General features: G+C 33.3%; 1 protein-coding gene across 1 annotated transcript in view; it reads left to right on the top strand.

Annotated features, from left to right (window-relative positions):
• Positions 1 to 71: 71 nt before the first annotated feature.
• Positions 72 to 15185, top strand: part of LOC129802423 (uncharacterized) — a 172343-nt gene continuing 157229 nt past the window's right edge. Inside the window, exon 1 of the mRNA XM_055848212.1 lies at positions 72 to 353. The gene's annotated coding sequence lies outside the window, so the exon portion shown is untranslated. The remainder of the gene's footprint in view (positions 354 to 15185) is intronic.

Here is a 15185-nt window from a genome sequence, read left to right as displayed (position 1 = left end):
AACATTATATATGCATCTCACTCTCTCTTCTTCTCGTCTCTCTTTCTCACCACCGGAAGGCGCCAATTTATAGTGACAGTTCGGGAACCAATCGATGGACGCGCAGCTCGAAAAACGCTCTGCATTTTCATAAAAATATCAGTGAAAAATGTGATAATTTTCCTAGAAAGTTACATAAATCGAACGTTAAATACATCTTTTATTAAAATAAGTGAAAATATCACGAAATATACAGTGCAAAAGTGCCTAAAACTGTGAAACAATTTCGTGCCTTTTTGACCTCCATTGATCATGTGCCTGCAATTATTTCTCATGAATCTTCCAGCCTCTTCTACTCAATTGGGAGCCGGAATGTAAGTTTTTTTAATGTATTTTTTGAACATTAGTACATAAAAGGTATATAATTTATTGACAAAAAATGTTCTGAAATGATAATTTTGATGAGTTCGCGTAAAAACAGTTTTTGATCATCCATAAAAAATATCCATAGAGAAACATTTGATGGAGCGGCGATGATCAGAAAGCTCTAACGTTTTCGGTAAAGGACCTTCATGATGAACTTCCGAATAAAAATCCGGTTAAGACGTTTCTTGATATAAGAACAATTTTACTATTTTTTTTTGGAAATCTTCAGCTTCTAAGGAAGGCATTATGCCGGTTTCAGACTGGAGGTTTAGCCCAGTTTTCGAAGGTATTAATAATTTAAATAACAAGCAATTTTATCGATTTTTTCAAAATCTAATGGATCATTTGCCCTTAATATCCAATCCGGAACAACAATTTCCTAAAAAATCGTGTTTGATAAGGAATTAGAGGAGTTAAGCCAGATGGCCAAGCCTTAGGACTGAAGCCCGTATTACATCACCGAAAGCTTTATGGCGAAGGCGAAACTATATTTTCTTGTCCTAAAAGCATATGATCAAGAGGAAAAGAGTTTATTTCTCCAATTTTCTTGGATTAAATAAAATACCACGTCGAGGAACAATATTAGATCTATCAGAGGAAATTTAGCCATTGATTGATGAGATCTCTTTTTACTGGGAGGCTTGGAAAGTATTATGGCAAATTACGGTATACAGTAGGACTCTTCGATATCCAGCACTTCGATATCCGGGTGACAGCTGCCAAACACTGATGGCGGTTGATATATTCAAAATTATTTTCACTAAACATGAAGTTTCTCCAGAGTGAATTAAAGTATTATTAACATTGTATCGAAGTTTTTAGTACATAATTGTGATAAAAAATGAAACATAAGCACACCATGAAGAAAATTCTCTTTTTCTTTGTCAGACAGAAAATAAATTCACACTGCACAAAATAGAAAAACCGTTGATCATTCAAAAAACCTAAATGTCATTTTGTCCCCCAGTCAGCCGGATATCGAAGAGTCTACTGTACCAGTTGGAACCCATAGTTATAAATTCTGTCTTGTAAGTTTTGTTATTAAAGAAAAGAAGATCTATCATAAAGCCTTATATGCTATTAAGGCCCTAGATAGGGTCGTGAACACTTCTTCGACCTATTGAAATTTTTGTCAAAATGTTGAAATTTATTTAGGGGAGACTGATGCAAAAAGTCACAAAACGGATATTTTATTTTTTTTTACAACCTACTCGAGCGCTTCAAAAATTTTTAATTAGCGCAGTTTTATAGGAAATTTACCGCTCTACAACTTTGTGAAAGTAATTTTCCTCTCTTTTGTAAGGAAATACGTTTATCGAGCCGATTTCTAAAAAGTAATTTTGTTACCAATTTCAAAAATGCTGGGGTAAATAGTACCAGACTATTTTTAAAAAAAAATAGTCTGGTATACTAAAAACTATAAAAAATTTTTTTTTGATGCCAACTTTGGGGGGTCTATCTCTTCTAGTTTAGGAGATATTCGCGTTTAAAGATTTGCATACAAAATATGCTTAAAAAAATTTTTTTTTATGCCAACTTTGGGGGGTCTATCTCTTCTAGTTTAGGAGATATTCGCGTTTAAAGATTAGCATACAAAATATGCCTAAAACAATTTTTTTTGATGCCAACTTTGGGGGGTCTATCTCTTCTAGTTTAGGAGATATTCGCGTTTAAATATTTGCATACAAAATATGCCTAAAAAATTTTTTTTTGATGCCAACTTTGGGGGGTCTATCTCTTCTAGTTTAGGAGATATTCGCGTTTAAAGATTTGCATACAAAATATGCCTAAAAAATTTTGTTTTTGATGCCAACTTTGGGGGGTCTATCTCTTCTAGTTTATGAGATATTCGCGTTTAAAGATTTGCATACAAAATATGCCTAAAATTTTGTTTTTTTGATGCCAACTTTGGGGGGTCTATCTCTTTTAGTTTAGGAGATATTCGCGTTTAAAGATTTGCATACAAAATATGCCTAAAAAATTTTGTTTTGATGCCAACTTTGGGGGGTCTATGTCTTCTAGTTTAGGAGATATTCGCGTTTAAAGATTTGCATACAAAATATGCCTAAAAAAAATTTTTTTTGATGCCAACTTTGGGGGGTCTATCTCTTCTAGTTTAGGAGATATTCGCGTTTAAAGATTTGCATACAAAATATGCCTAAAAAATTTTTTTTTGATGCCAACTTTGGGGGGTATATCTCTTCTAGTTTAGGAGATATTCGCGTTTAAAGATTTGCATACAAAATATGCCTAAAAAAAATTTTTTTTGATGCCAACTTTGGGGGGTCTATCTCTTCTAGTTTAGGAGATATTCGCGTTTAAAGATTTGCATACAAAATATGCCTAAAAAATTTTTTTTTGATGCCAACTTTGGGGGGTCTATCTCTTCTAGTTTAGGAGATATTCGCGAAGATTTGCATACAAAATATGCCTAAAAAAATTTTTTTTTGATGCCAACTTTGGGGGGTCTATCTCTTCTAGTTTAGGAGATATTCGCGTTTAAAGATTTGCATACAAAATATGCCTAAAAAAAAATTTTTTTTGATGCCAACTTTGGGGGGTCTATCTCTTCTAGTTTAGGAGATATTCGCGTTTAAAGATTTGCATACAAAATATGCCTAAAAAAAATTTTTTTTGATGCCAACTTTGGGGGGTATATCTCTTCTAGTTTAGGAGATATTCGCGTTTAAAGATTTGCATACAAAATATGCCTAAAAAAATTTTTTTTTGATGCCAACTTTGGGGGTCTATCTCTTCTAGTTTAGGAGATATTCGCGTTTAAAGATTTGCATACAAAATATGCCTAAAAAGATTTTTTTTGATGCCAACTTTGGGGGGTCTATCTCTTCTAGTTTAGGAGATATTCGCGTTTAAAGATTTGCATACAAAATATGCTAAAAATTTTGTTTTTTTGATGCCAACTTTGGGGGGTCTATCTCTTCTAGTTTAGGAGATATTCGCGTTTAAAGATTTGCATACAAAATATGCCTAAAAAATTTTTTTTGATGCCAACTTTGGGGGGTCTATCTCTTCTAGTTTAGGAGATATTCGCGTTTAAAGATTTGCATACAAAATATGCCTAAAAAAAATTTTTTTTATGCCAACTTTGGGGGGTCTATCTCTTCTAGTTTAGGAGATATTCGCGTTTAAAGATTTGCATACAAAATATGCCTAAAAAAAAATTTTTTTTGATGCCAACATTGGGGGGTCTATCTCTTCTAGTTTAGGAGATATTCGCGTTTAAAGATTTGCATACAAAATATGCCTAAAAAAATTTTTTTTTGATGCCAACTTTGGGGGGTCTATCTCTTCTAGTTTAGGAGATATTCGCGTTTAAAGATTTGCATACAAAATAGTAGGTGAGATTTTGTTAAGAATCTCACCTAATATGCCTAAAAAAATTTTTTTTTGATGCCAACTTTGGGGGGTCTATCTCTTCTAGTTTAGGAGATATTCGCGTTTAAAGATTTGCATACAAAATATGCCTAAAACATTTTTTTTTGATGCCAACTTTGGGGGGTCTATCTCTTCTAGTTTAGGAGATATTCGCGTTTAAAGATTTGCATACAAAATATGCCTAAAAAAATTTTTTTTTTGATGCCAACTTTGGGGGGTCTATCTCTTCTAGTTTAGGAGATATTCGCGTTTAAAGATTTGCATACAAAATATGCCTAAAAAAATTTTTTTTTGATGCCAACTTTGGGGGGTCTATCTCTTCTAGTTTAGGAGATATTCGCGTTTAAAGATTTGCATACAAAATATGCCTAAAATTTTGTTTTTTTGATGCCAAATTTGGGGGTCTATCTCTTCTAGTTTAGGAGATATTCGCGTTTAAAGATTTGCATACAAAATATGCCTAAAAAAAATTTTTTTTGATGCCAACTTTGGGGGGTCTATCTCTTCTAGTTTAGGAGATATTCGCGTTTAAAGATTTGCATACAAAATATGCCTAAAATTTTGTTTTTTTTGATGCCAACTTTGGGGGGTCTATCTCTTCTAGTTTAGGAGATATTCGCGTTTAAAGATTTGCATACAAAATATGGCTAAAAAAAATTTTTTTTGATGCCAACTTTGGGGGGTCTATCTCTTCTAGTTTAGGAGATATTCGCGTTTAAAGATTTGCATACAAAATATGCCTAAAAAGATTTTTTTTGATGCCAACTTTGGGGGGTCTATCTCTTCTAGTTTAGGAGATATTCGCGTTTAAAGATTTGCATACAAAATATGCCTAAAAAAAATTTTTTTGATGCCAACTTTGGGGGGTCTATCTCTTCTAGTTTAGGAGATATTCGCGTTTAAAGATTTGCATACAAAATATGCCTAAAAAAATTTTTTTTGATGCCAACTTTGGGGGGTCTATCTCTTCTAGTTTAGGAGATATTCGCGTTTAAAGATTTGCATACAAAATATGCCTAAAAAAATTTTTTTTTGATGCCAACTTTGGGGGGTCTATCTCTTCTAGTTTAGGAGATATTCGCGTTTAAAGATTTGCATACAAAATATGCCTAAAAAAAATTTTTTTGATGCCAACTTTGGGGGGTCTATCTCTTCTAGTTTAGGAGATATTCGCGTTTAAAGATTTGCATACAAAATATGCCTAAAAAAAATTTTTTTTGATGCCAACTTTGGGGGGTATATCTCTTCTAGTTTAGGAGATATTCGCGTTTAAAGATTTGCATACAAAATATGCCTAAAAAAATTTTTTTTTGATGCCAACTTTGGGGGTCTATCTCTTCTAGTTTAGGAGATATTCGCGTTTAAAGATTTGCATACAAAATATGCCTAAAAAGATTTTTTTTGATGCCAACTTTGGGGGGTCTATCTCTTCTAGTTTAGGAGATATTCGCGTTTAAAGATTTGCATACAAAATATGCTAAAAATTTTGTTTTTTTGATGCCAACTTTGGGGGGTCTATCTCTTCTAGTTTAGGAGATATTCGCGTTTAAAGATTTGCATACAAAATATGCCTAAAAAATTTTTTTTGATGCCAACTTTGGGGGGTCTATCTCTTCTAGTTTAGGAGATATTCGCGTTTAAAGATTTGCATACAAAATATGCCTAAAAAAAATTTTTTTTATGCCAACTTTGGGGGGTCTATCTCTTCTAGTTTAGGAGATATTCGCGTTTAAAGATTTGCATACAAAATATGCCTAAAAAAAAATTTTTTTTGATGCCAACATTGGGGGGTCTATCTCTTCTAGTTTAGGAGATATTCGCGTTTAAAGATTTGCATACAAAATATGCCTAAAAAAATTTTTTTTTGATGCCAACTTTGGGGGGTCTATCTCTTCTAGTTTAGGAGATATTCGCGTTTAAAGATTTGCATACAAAATAGTAGGTGAGATTTTGTTAAGAATCTCACCTAATATGCCTAAAAAAATTTTTTTTTGATGCCAACTTTGGGGGGTCTATCTCTTCTAGTTTAGGAGATATTCGCGTTTAAAGATTTGCATACAAAATATGCCTAAAACATTTTTTTTTGATGCCAACTTTGGGGGGTCTATCTCTTCTAGTTTAGGAGATATTCGCGTTTAAAGATTTGCATACAAAATATGCCTAAAAAAATTTTTTTTTTGATGCCAACTTTGGGGGGTCTATCTCTTCTAGTTTAGGAGATATTCGCGTTTAAAGATTTGCATACAAAATATGCCTAAAAAAATTTTTTTTTGATGCCAACTTTGGGGGGTCTATCTCTTCTAGTTTAGGAGATATTCGCGTTTAAAGATTTGCATACAAAATATGCCTAAAATTTTGTTTTTTTGATGCCAAATTTGGGGGTCTATCTCTTCTAGTTTAGGAGATATTCGCGTTTAAAGATTTGCATACAAAATATGCCTAAAAAAAATTTTTTTTGATGCCAACTTTGGGGGGTCTATCTCTTCTAGTTTAGGAGATATTCGCGTTTAAAGATTTGCATACAAAATATGCCTAAAATTTTGTTTTTTTTGATGCCAACTTTGGGGGGTCTATCTCTTCTAGTTTAGGAGATATTCGCGTTTAAAGATTTGCATACAAAATATGGCTAAAAAAAATTTTTTTTGATGCCAACTTTGGGGGGTCTATCTCTTCTAGTTTAGGAGATATTCGCGTTTAAAGATTTGCATACAAAATATGCCTAAAAAGATTTTTTTTGATGCCAACTTTGGGGGGTCTATCTCTTCTAGTTTAGGAGATATTCGCGTTTAAAGATTTGCATACAAAATATGCCTAAAAAAAATTTTTTTGATGCCAACTTTGGGGGGTCTATCTCTTCTAGTTTAGGAGATATTCGCGTTTAAAGATTTGCATACAAAATATGCCTAAAAAAATTTTTTTTGATGCCAACTTTGGGGGGTCTATCTCTTCTAGTTTAGGAGATATTCGCGTTTAAAGATTTGCATACAAAATATGCCTAAAAAAATTTTTTTTTGATGCCAACTTTGGGGGGTCTATCTCTTCTAGTTTAGGAGATATTCGCGTTTAAAGATTTGCATACAAAATATGCCTAAAAAAAATTTTTTTGATGCCAACTTTGGGGGGTCTATCTCTTCTAGTTTAGGAGATATTCGCGTTTAAAGATTTGCATACAAAATATGCCTAAAAAATTTTTTTTTGATGCCAACTTTGGGGGGTCTATCTCTTCTAATTTAGGAGATATTCGCGTTTAAAAATTTGCATACAAAATATGCCTAAAAAAATTTTTTTATGCTAATTTTGGGGGTCTATCTCTTCTAGTTTAGGAGATATTCGCGTTTAAAGATTTGCATACAAAATATGCCTAAAAAAAATTTTTTTTGATGCCAACTTTGGGGGGTCTATCTCTTCTAGTTTAGGAGATATTCGCGTTTAAAGATTTGCATACAAAATATGCCTAAAAAAATTTTTTTTGATGCCAACTTTGGGGGGTCTATCTCTTCTAGTTTAGGAGATATTCGCGTTTAAAGATTTGCATACAAAATATGCCTAAAAAAATTTTTTTTTGATGCCAACTTTGGGGGGTCTATCTCTTCTAGTTTAGGAGATATTCGCGTTTAAAGATTTGCATACAAAATATGCCTAAAAAAATTTTTTTTTGATGCCAACTTTGGGGGGTCTATCTCTTCTAGTTTAGGAGATATTCGCGTTTAAAGATTTGCATACAAAATATGCCTAAAAAAAATTTTTTTGATGCCAACTTTGGGGGGTCTATCTCTTCTAGTTTAGGAGATATTCGCGTTTAAAGATTTGCATACAAAATATGCCTAAAAAAAATTTTTTTTGATGCCAACTTTGGGGGGTCTATCTCTTCTAGTTTAGGAGATATTCGCGTTTAAAAATTTGCATACAAAATATGCCTAAAAAAATTTTTTTATGCTAACTTTGGGGGGTCTATCTCTTCTAGTTTAGGAGATATTCGCGTTTAAAGATTTGCATACAAAATATGCCTAAAAAAAATTTTTTTTGATGCCAACTTTGGGGGGTCTATCTCTTCTAGTTTAGGAGATATTCGCGTTTAAAGATTTGCATACAAAATATGCCTAAAAAAATTTTTTTTGATGCCAACTTTGGGGGGTCTATCTCTTCTAGTTTAGGAGATATTCGCGTTTAAAGATTTGCATACAAAATATGCCTAAAAAAAATTTTTTTTGATGTCAACTTTGGGGGGTCTATCTCTTCTAGTTTAGGAGATATTCGCGTTTAAAGATTTGCATACAAAATATGCCTAAAATTTTGTTTTTTTATGCCAACTTTGGGGGGTCTATCTCTTCTAGTTTAGGAGATATTCGCGTTTAAAGATTTGCATACAAAATATGCCTAAAAAAATTTTTTTTGATGCCAACTTTGGGGGGTCTATCTCTTCTAGTTTAGGAGATATTCGCGTTTAAAGATTTGAATACAAAATATGCCTAAAAAAATATTTTTTGATGCCAACTTTGGGGGGTCTATCTCTTCTAGTTTAGGAGATATTCGCGTTTAAAGATTTGCATACAAAATATGCCTAAAAAAATTTTTTTTTATGCCAACTTTGGGGGGTCTATCTCTTCTAGTTTAGGAGATATTCGCGTTTAAAGATTTGCATACAAAATATGCCTAAAAAAATTTTTTTTGATGCCAACTTTGGGGGGTCTATCTCTTCTAGTTTAGGAGATATTCGCGTTTAAAGATTTGCATACAAAATATGCCTAAAAAATTTTTTTTTTGATGCCAACTTTGGGGGGTCTATCTCTTCTAGTTTAGGAGATATTCGCGTTTAAAGATTTGCATACAAAATATGCCTAAAAAAATTTTTTTTGATGCCAACTTTGGGGGGTCTATCTCTTCTAGTTTAGGAGATATTCGCGTTTAAAGATTTGCATACAAAATATGCCTAAAAAAATTTTTTTTGATGCCAACTTTGGGGGGTCTATCTCTTCTAGTTTAGGAGATATTCGCGTTTAAAGATTTGCATACAAAATATGCCTAAAAAAATTTTTTTTGATGCCAACTTTGGGGGGTCTATCTCTTCTAGTTTAGGAGATATTCGCGTTTAAAGATTTGCATACAAAATATGCCTAAAAAAAATTTTTTTTGATGCCAACTTTGGGGGGTCTATCTCTTCTAGTTTAGGAGATATTCGCGTTTAAAAATTTGCATACAAAATATGCCTAAAAAAATTTTTTTATGCTAACTTTGGGGGGTCTATCTCTTCTAGTTTAGGAGATATTCGCGTTTAAAGATTTGCATACAAAATATGCCTAAAAAAAATTTTTTTTGATGCCAACTTTGGGGGGTCTATCTCTTCTAGTTTAGGAGATATTCGCGTTTAAAGATTTGCATACAAAATATGCCTAAAAAAATTTTTTTGATGCCAACTTTGGGGGGTCTATCTCTTCTAGTTTAGGAGATATTCGCGTTTAAAGATTTGCATACAAAATATGCCTAAAAAAAATTTTTTTTGATGTCAACTTTGGGGGGTCTATCTCTTCTAGTTTAGGAGATATTCGCGTTTAAAGATTTGCATACAAAATATGCCTAAAATTTTGTTTTTTTGATGCCAACTTTGGGGGGTCTATCTCTTCTAGTTTAGGAGATATTCGCGTTTAAAGATTTGCATACAAAATATGCCCAAAAAAAATTTTTTTTGATGCCAACTTTGGGGGGTCTATCTCTTCTAGTTTAGGAGATATTCGCGTTTAAAGATTTGCATACAAAATATGCCTAAAAAAAGTTTTTTTTGATGCCAACTTTGGGGGGTCTATCTCTTCTAGTTTAGGAGATATTCGCGTTTAAAGATTTGCATACAAAATATGCCTAAAAAAAATTTTTTTTGATGCCAACTTTGGGGGGTCTATCTCTTCTAGTTTAGGAGATATTCGCGTTTAAAGATTTGCATACAAAATATGCCTAAAAAAATTTTTTTTTGATGCCAACTTTGGGGGGTCTATCTCTTCTAGTTTAGGAGATATTCGCGTTTAAAGATTTGCATACAAAATATGCCTAAAAAAATTTTTTTTGATGCCAACTTTGGGGGGTCTATCTCTTCTAGTTTAGGAGATATTCGCGTTTAAAGATTTGAATACAAAATATGCCTAAAAAAATATTTTTTGATGCCAACTTTGGGGGGTCTATCTCTTCTAGTTTAGGAGATATTCGCGTTTAAAGATTTGCATACAAAATATGCCTAAAAAAATTTTTTTTGATGTCAACTTTGGGGGGTCTATCTCTTCTAGTTTAGGAGATATTCGCGTTTAAAGATTTGCATACAAAATATGTCTAAAAAAATTTTTTTTGATGCCAACTTTGGGGGGTCTATCTCTTCTAGTTTAGGAGATATTCGCGTTTAAAGATTTGCATACAAAATATGCCTAAAAAAATTTTTTTTGATGCCAACTTTGGGGGGTCTATCTCTTCTAGTTTAGGAGATATTCGCGTTTAAAGATTTGCATACAAAATATGCCTAAAAAAATATTTTTTGATGCCAACTTTGGGGGGTCTATCTCTTCTAGTTTAGGAGATATTCGCGTTTAAAGATTTGCATACAAAATATGCCTAAAAGAATTTTTTTTGATGCCAACTTTGGGGGGTCTATCTCTTCTAGTTTAGGAGATATTCGCGTTTAAAGATTTGCATACAAAATATGCCTAAAAAATTTTTTTTTTGATGCCAACTTTGGGGGGTCTATCTCTTCTAGTTTAGGAGATATTCGCGTTTAAAGATTTGCATACAAAATATGCCTAAAAAAATTTTTTTTGATGCCAACTTTGGGGGGTCTATCTCTTCTAGTTTAGGAGATATTCGCGTTTAAAGATTTGAATACAAAATATGCCTAAAAAATTTTTTTTTGATGCCAACTTTGGGGGGTCTATCTCTTCTAGTTTTGGAGATATTCGCGTTTAAAGATTTGCATACAAAATATGCCTAAAAAAATATTTTTTGATGCCAACTTTGGGGGGTCTATCTCTTCTAGTTTAGGAGATATTCGCGTTTAAAGATTTGCATACAAAAGGGACAGATAATCCTAACCGGCTTATGTAGGTGAGATTCTTAACGTAAGCTAACTCGGAGTGCATGCAAATTCGATTTGATGCTGAAGTAGGGAGACGCCATTCAGTTATCTTGAATAAAATTCGTGAAATTATACAAATTTTGTATTTAAACCAAAATATCAAGGATTTGGATGAACTGACAGAAAAGTGTTATATGGGTGAAATGTAGACCAGAATGTTCTCTATAATTTTTCCATAGAACATGATCTCATCGATTACTCAGAAGCCAAGATAATCGAGGTTTTTTGTTTCTTAACTCGTTTTTTATCCATCAGAGTGCCCCAAGTAGTCATTTGTTGAACTTCAACTATATCAAATAATTGTTGTATTCTGTGGGATTTTCCATTTAAAACCCTATTTTAAGTGTCTTGGTGGAGTAGAGGCAGTCAAATTGGCATCTGAGTGATTTCAAAGCGTTATTATGGGAAAAATCAATTTTTTCACACTTAAACGGCAAAATCGGAGTGATAGCGTAGTCTGACCGGAAAATGATGTATGGACGAACTGTAGAGACAAATGTCCTCTACAATTATGTCGAAGCAATCATCAAAATCGGTTCAGCGACAGTCGAGATAATTGAGGTTATGTGATATTGAAATTCGTTTTTTGACTGTGGCGCCCCTGGTGTTGGTCCCACGAAGTTCAAATGTTCTAGAAAGTTGTAGTATTTGGTGAGATCTTTCGTTTAAGCCCTCATTCATCAAAATCGGTCACATAGAACCGGAGATATGATTTTTTAAATTTTGTGAACTTTGACCCCTCATATCTCCGGTCCTATTGAAACCACAGTGCGCATACGCACCATTTTGGAAACGTCCTAGACTGGACTACAACATACTAAAATTTCATTAACTTGCACAATGCCGTTTTTGAGAAAAGTGACTTTGAATTTCGATGAATTTTGACGCTATCACAGCGCCACCTTTAGTGACTTTTTGAACTTCCATCTGAAAGTGCTCATCGAGACGAAACCAAAAAGGTAAAATTTAGGTCGATATGTTAATTAGAACCGGAGATAGAGGCCGGTCAATGTTCGAACTTTGACCCCTTATAGCTCGGGTCAGGGGTTTTAGATCGACTTAAGGTTTTTTTTGTTTGATAGGTATAATCAACGGCTACAACATACTAAAATTTCAGCCCGATTGCATAAGGAATTTTTGAGTTATTTAACTTTTAAGATTTAAAAATTTTCTTTTTAATAATAGCGCCCCTAGCGGTGGTTTTATGAACTTGCGATGTTAGAAGGGGAAGTGGCATTTCACGAGAGCTTTCCAAAAAGCCCTCATTTTTTAAATTCTGACAATTAGAACCGGAGTTATGGCCATTTTAAGAAATTTTTTTTGGACCCTTATAGCTCGGGTCAGGGGGGTCGGGGGACCTTAAGTTTTGTATTGATGGAAAGCTCTAAGGCCCAGCTATAACATACTAAAATTTGAGCCCGCTCGATGCCATAGGGCCGGAGCTATTGAGAAAACAAAAAAAGGGGGGTCTTCAAAATGGCGGAAGGAGGGGTGGGGGGTGGGGGGTCAATGCACCATGTTGCAATTTTCATACGATATTTAACCTTTGCCGAAAACCGCAAGTCGATATCTTTTTTAGTTTAGGAGCTATTAAGCTCCAAAGAGCGGCCGGACGGCCGGCCGGACGGCCGGCCGGCCGGGAACGTAACTTAGCCCCCCATATATTCGTGATCAGGAAGTGGCGAAACACATTTTGGCCAAGTTTGAGCGCGATCGGAGGACATGAAATTTTGTTAGGATTATAGTAGGTGAGATTGTTAAGAATCTCACCTAATATGCCTAAAAAAATTTTTTTTGATGCCAACTTTGGGGGGTCTATCTCTTCTAGTTTAGGAGATATTTGCGTTTAAAGATTTGCATACAAAATATGTCTAAAAAAAATTTTTTTTGATGCCAACTTTGGGGGGTCTATCTCTTCTAGTTTAGGAGATATTTGCGTTTAAAGATTTGCATACAAAATATGCCTAAAATTTTGTTTTTTTGATGCCAACTTTGGGGGGTCTATCTCTTCTAGTTTAGGAGATATTCGCGTTTAAAGATTTGCATACAAAATATGCCTAAAAAAATTTTTTTTGATGCCAACTTTGGGGGGTCTATCTCTTCTAGTTTAGGAGATATTCGCGTTTAAAGATTTGCATACAAAATATGTCTAAAAAAATTTTTTTTGATGCCAACTTTGGGGGGTCTATCTCTTCTAGTTTAGGAGATATTCGCGTTTAAAGATTTGCATACAAAATATGCCTAAAAAAAATTTTTTTTGATGCCAACTTTGGGGGGTCTATCTCTTCTAGTTTAGGAGATATTCGCGTTTAAAGATTTGCATACAAAATATGTCTAAAAAAATTTTTTTTGATGCCAACTTTGGGGGGTCTATCTCTTCTAGTTTAGGAGATATTCGCGTTTAAAGATTTGCATACAAAATATGCCTAAAAATTTTGTTTTTTTGATGCCAACTTTGGGGGGTCTATCTCTTCTAGTTTAGGAGATATTCGCGTTTAAAGATTTGCATACAAAATATGCCTAAAAAAAATTTTTTTTGATGTCAACTTTGGGGGGTCTATCTCTTCTAGTTTAGGAGATATTCGCGTTTAAAGATTTGCATACAAAATATGCCTAAAAAAATTTTTTTTGATGCCAACTTTAGGGGGTCTATCTCTTCTAGTTTAGGAGATATTCGCGTTTAAAGATTTGCATACAAAATATGCCTAAAAAAATTTTTTTTGATGCCAACTTTGGGGGGTCTATCTCTTCTAGTTTAGGAGATATTCGCGTTTAAAGATTTGCATACAAAATATGCCTAAAAAAAATTTTTTTTGATGCCAACTTTGGGGGGTCTATCCCTTCTAGTTTAGGAGATATTCGCGTTTAAAGATTTGCATACAAAATATGCCTAAAAAAAATTTTTTTTGATGTCAACTTTGGGGGGTCTATCTCTTCTAGTTTAGGAGATATTCGCGTTTAAAGATTTGCATACAAAATATGCCTAAAAAAATTTTTTTTGATGCCAACTTTGGGGGGTCTATCTCTTCTAGTTTAGGAGATATTCGCGTTTAAAGATTTGCATACAAAATATGCCTAAAAAAATTTTTTTTGATGCCAACTTTGGGGGGTCTATCTCTTCTAGTTTAGGAGATATTCGCGTTTAAAGATTTGCATACAAAATATGCCTAAAAAAAATTTTTTTGATGTCAACTTTGGGGGGTCTATCTCTTCTAGTTTAGGAGATATTCGCGTTTAAAGATTTGCATACAAAATATGCCTAAAAAAATTTTTTTTGATGCCAACTTTGGGGGGTCTATCTCTTCTAGTTTTGGAGATATTCGCGTTTAAAGATTTGCATACAAAATATGCCTAAAAAAATTTTTTTTGATGCCAACTTTGGGGGTCTATCTCTTCTAGTTTAGGAGATATTCGCGTTTAAAGATTTGCATACAAAATATGCCTAAAAAAAATTTTTTTTATGCCAACTTTGGGGGGTCTATCTCTTCTAGTTTAGGAGATATTCGCGTTTAAAGATTTGCATACAAAATATGCCTAAAAAAAAATTTTTTTTGATGCCAACATTGGGGGGTCTATCTCTTCTAGTTTAGGAGATATTCGCGTTTAAAGATTTGCATACAAAATATGCCTAAAAAAATTTTTTTTTGATGCCAACTTTGGGGGGTCTATCTCTTCTAGTTTAGGAGATATTCGCGTTTAAAGATTTGCATACAAAATATGCCTAAAAAAATATTTTTTTGATGTCAACTTTGGGGGGTCTATCTCTTCTAGTTTAGGAGATATTCGCGTTTAAAGATTTGCATACAAAATATGCCTAAAAAAAATATTTTTTTGATGTCAACTTTGGGGGGTCTATCTCTTCTAGTTTAGGAGATATTCGCGTTTAAAGATTTGCATACAAAATATGCCTAAAAAAAAATTTTTTTTGATGCCAACTTTGGGGGGTCTATCTCTTCTAGTTTAGGAGATATTCGCGTTTAAAGATTTGCATACAAAATATGCCTAAAAAAATTTTTTTTTGATGCCAACTTTGGGGGGTCTATCTCTTCTAGTTTAGGAGATATTCGCGTTTAAAGATTTGCATACAAAATATGCCTAAAAAAATATTTTTTTGATGTCAACTTTGGGGGTCTATCTCTTCTAGTTTAGGAGATATTCGCGTTTAAAGATTTGCATACAAAATATGCCTAAAAAAATTTTTTTTGATGCCAACTTTGGGGGGTCTATCTCTTCTAGTTTAGGAGATATTCGCGTTTAAAGATTTGCATACAAAATA

This window comes from Phlebotomus papatasi, chromosome 2 (assembly GCF_024763615.1).
Source record: "Phlebotomus papatasi isolate M1 chromosome 2, Ppap_2.1, whole genome shotgun sequence".
Lineage (NCBI taxonomy): Eukaryota > Metazoa > Arthropoda > Insecta > Diptera > Psychodidae > Phlebotomus > Phlebotomus papatasi.
The sequence above is the reverse complement of the archived record's forward strand: the minus strand, read 5'-3'. Positions and strand labels throughout refer to the sequence as shown.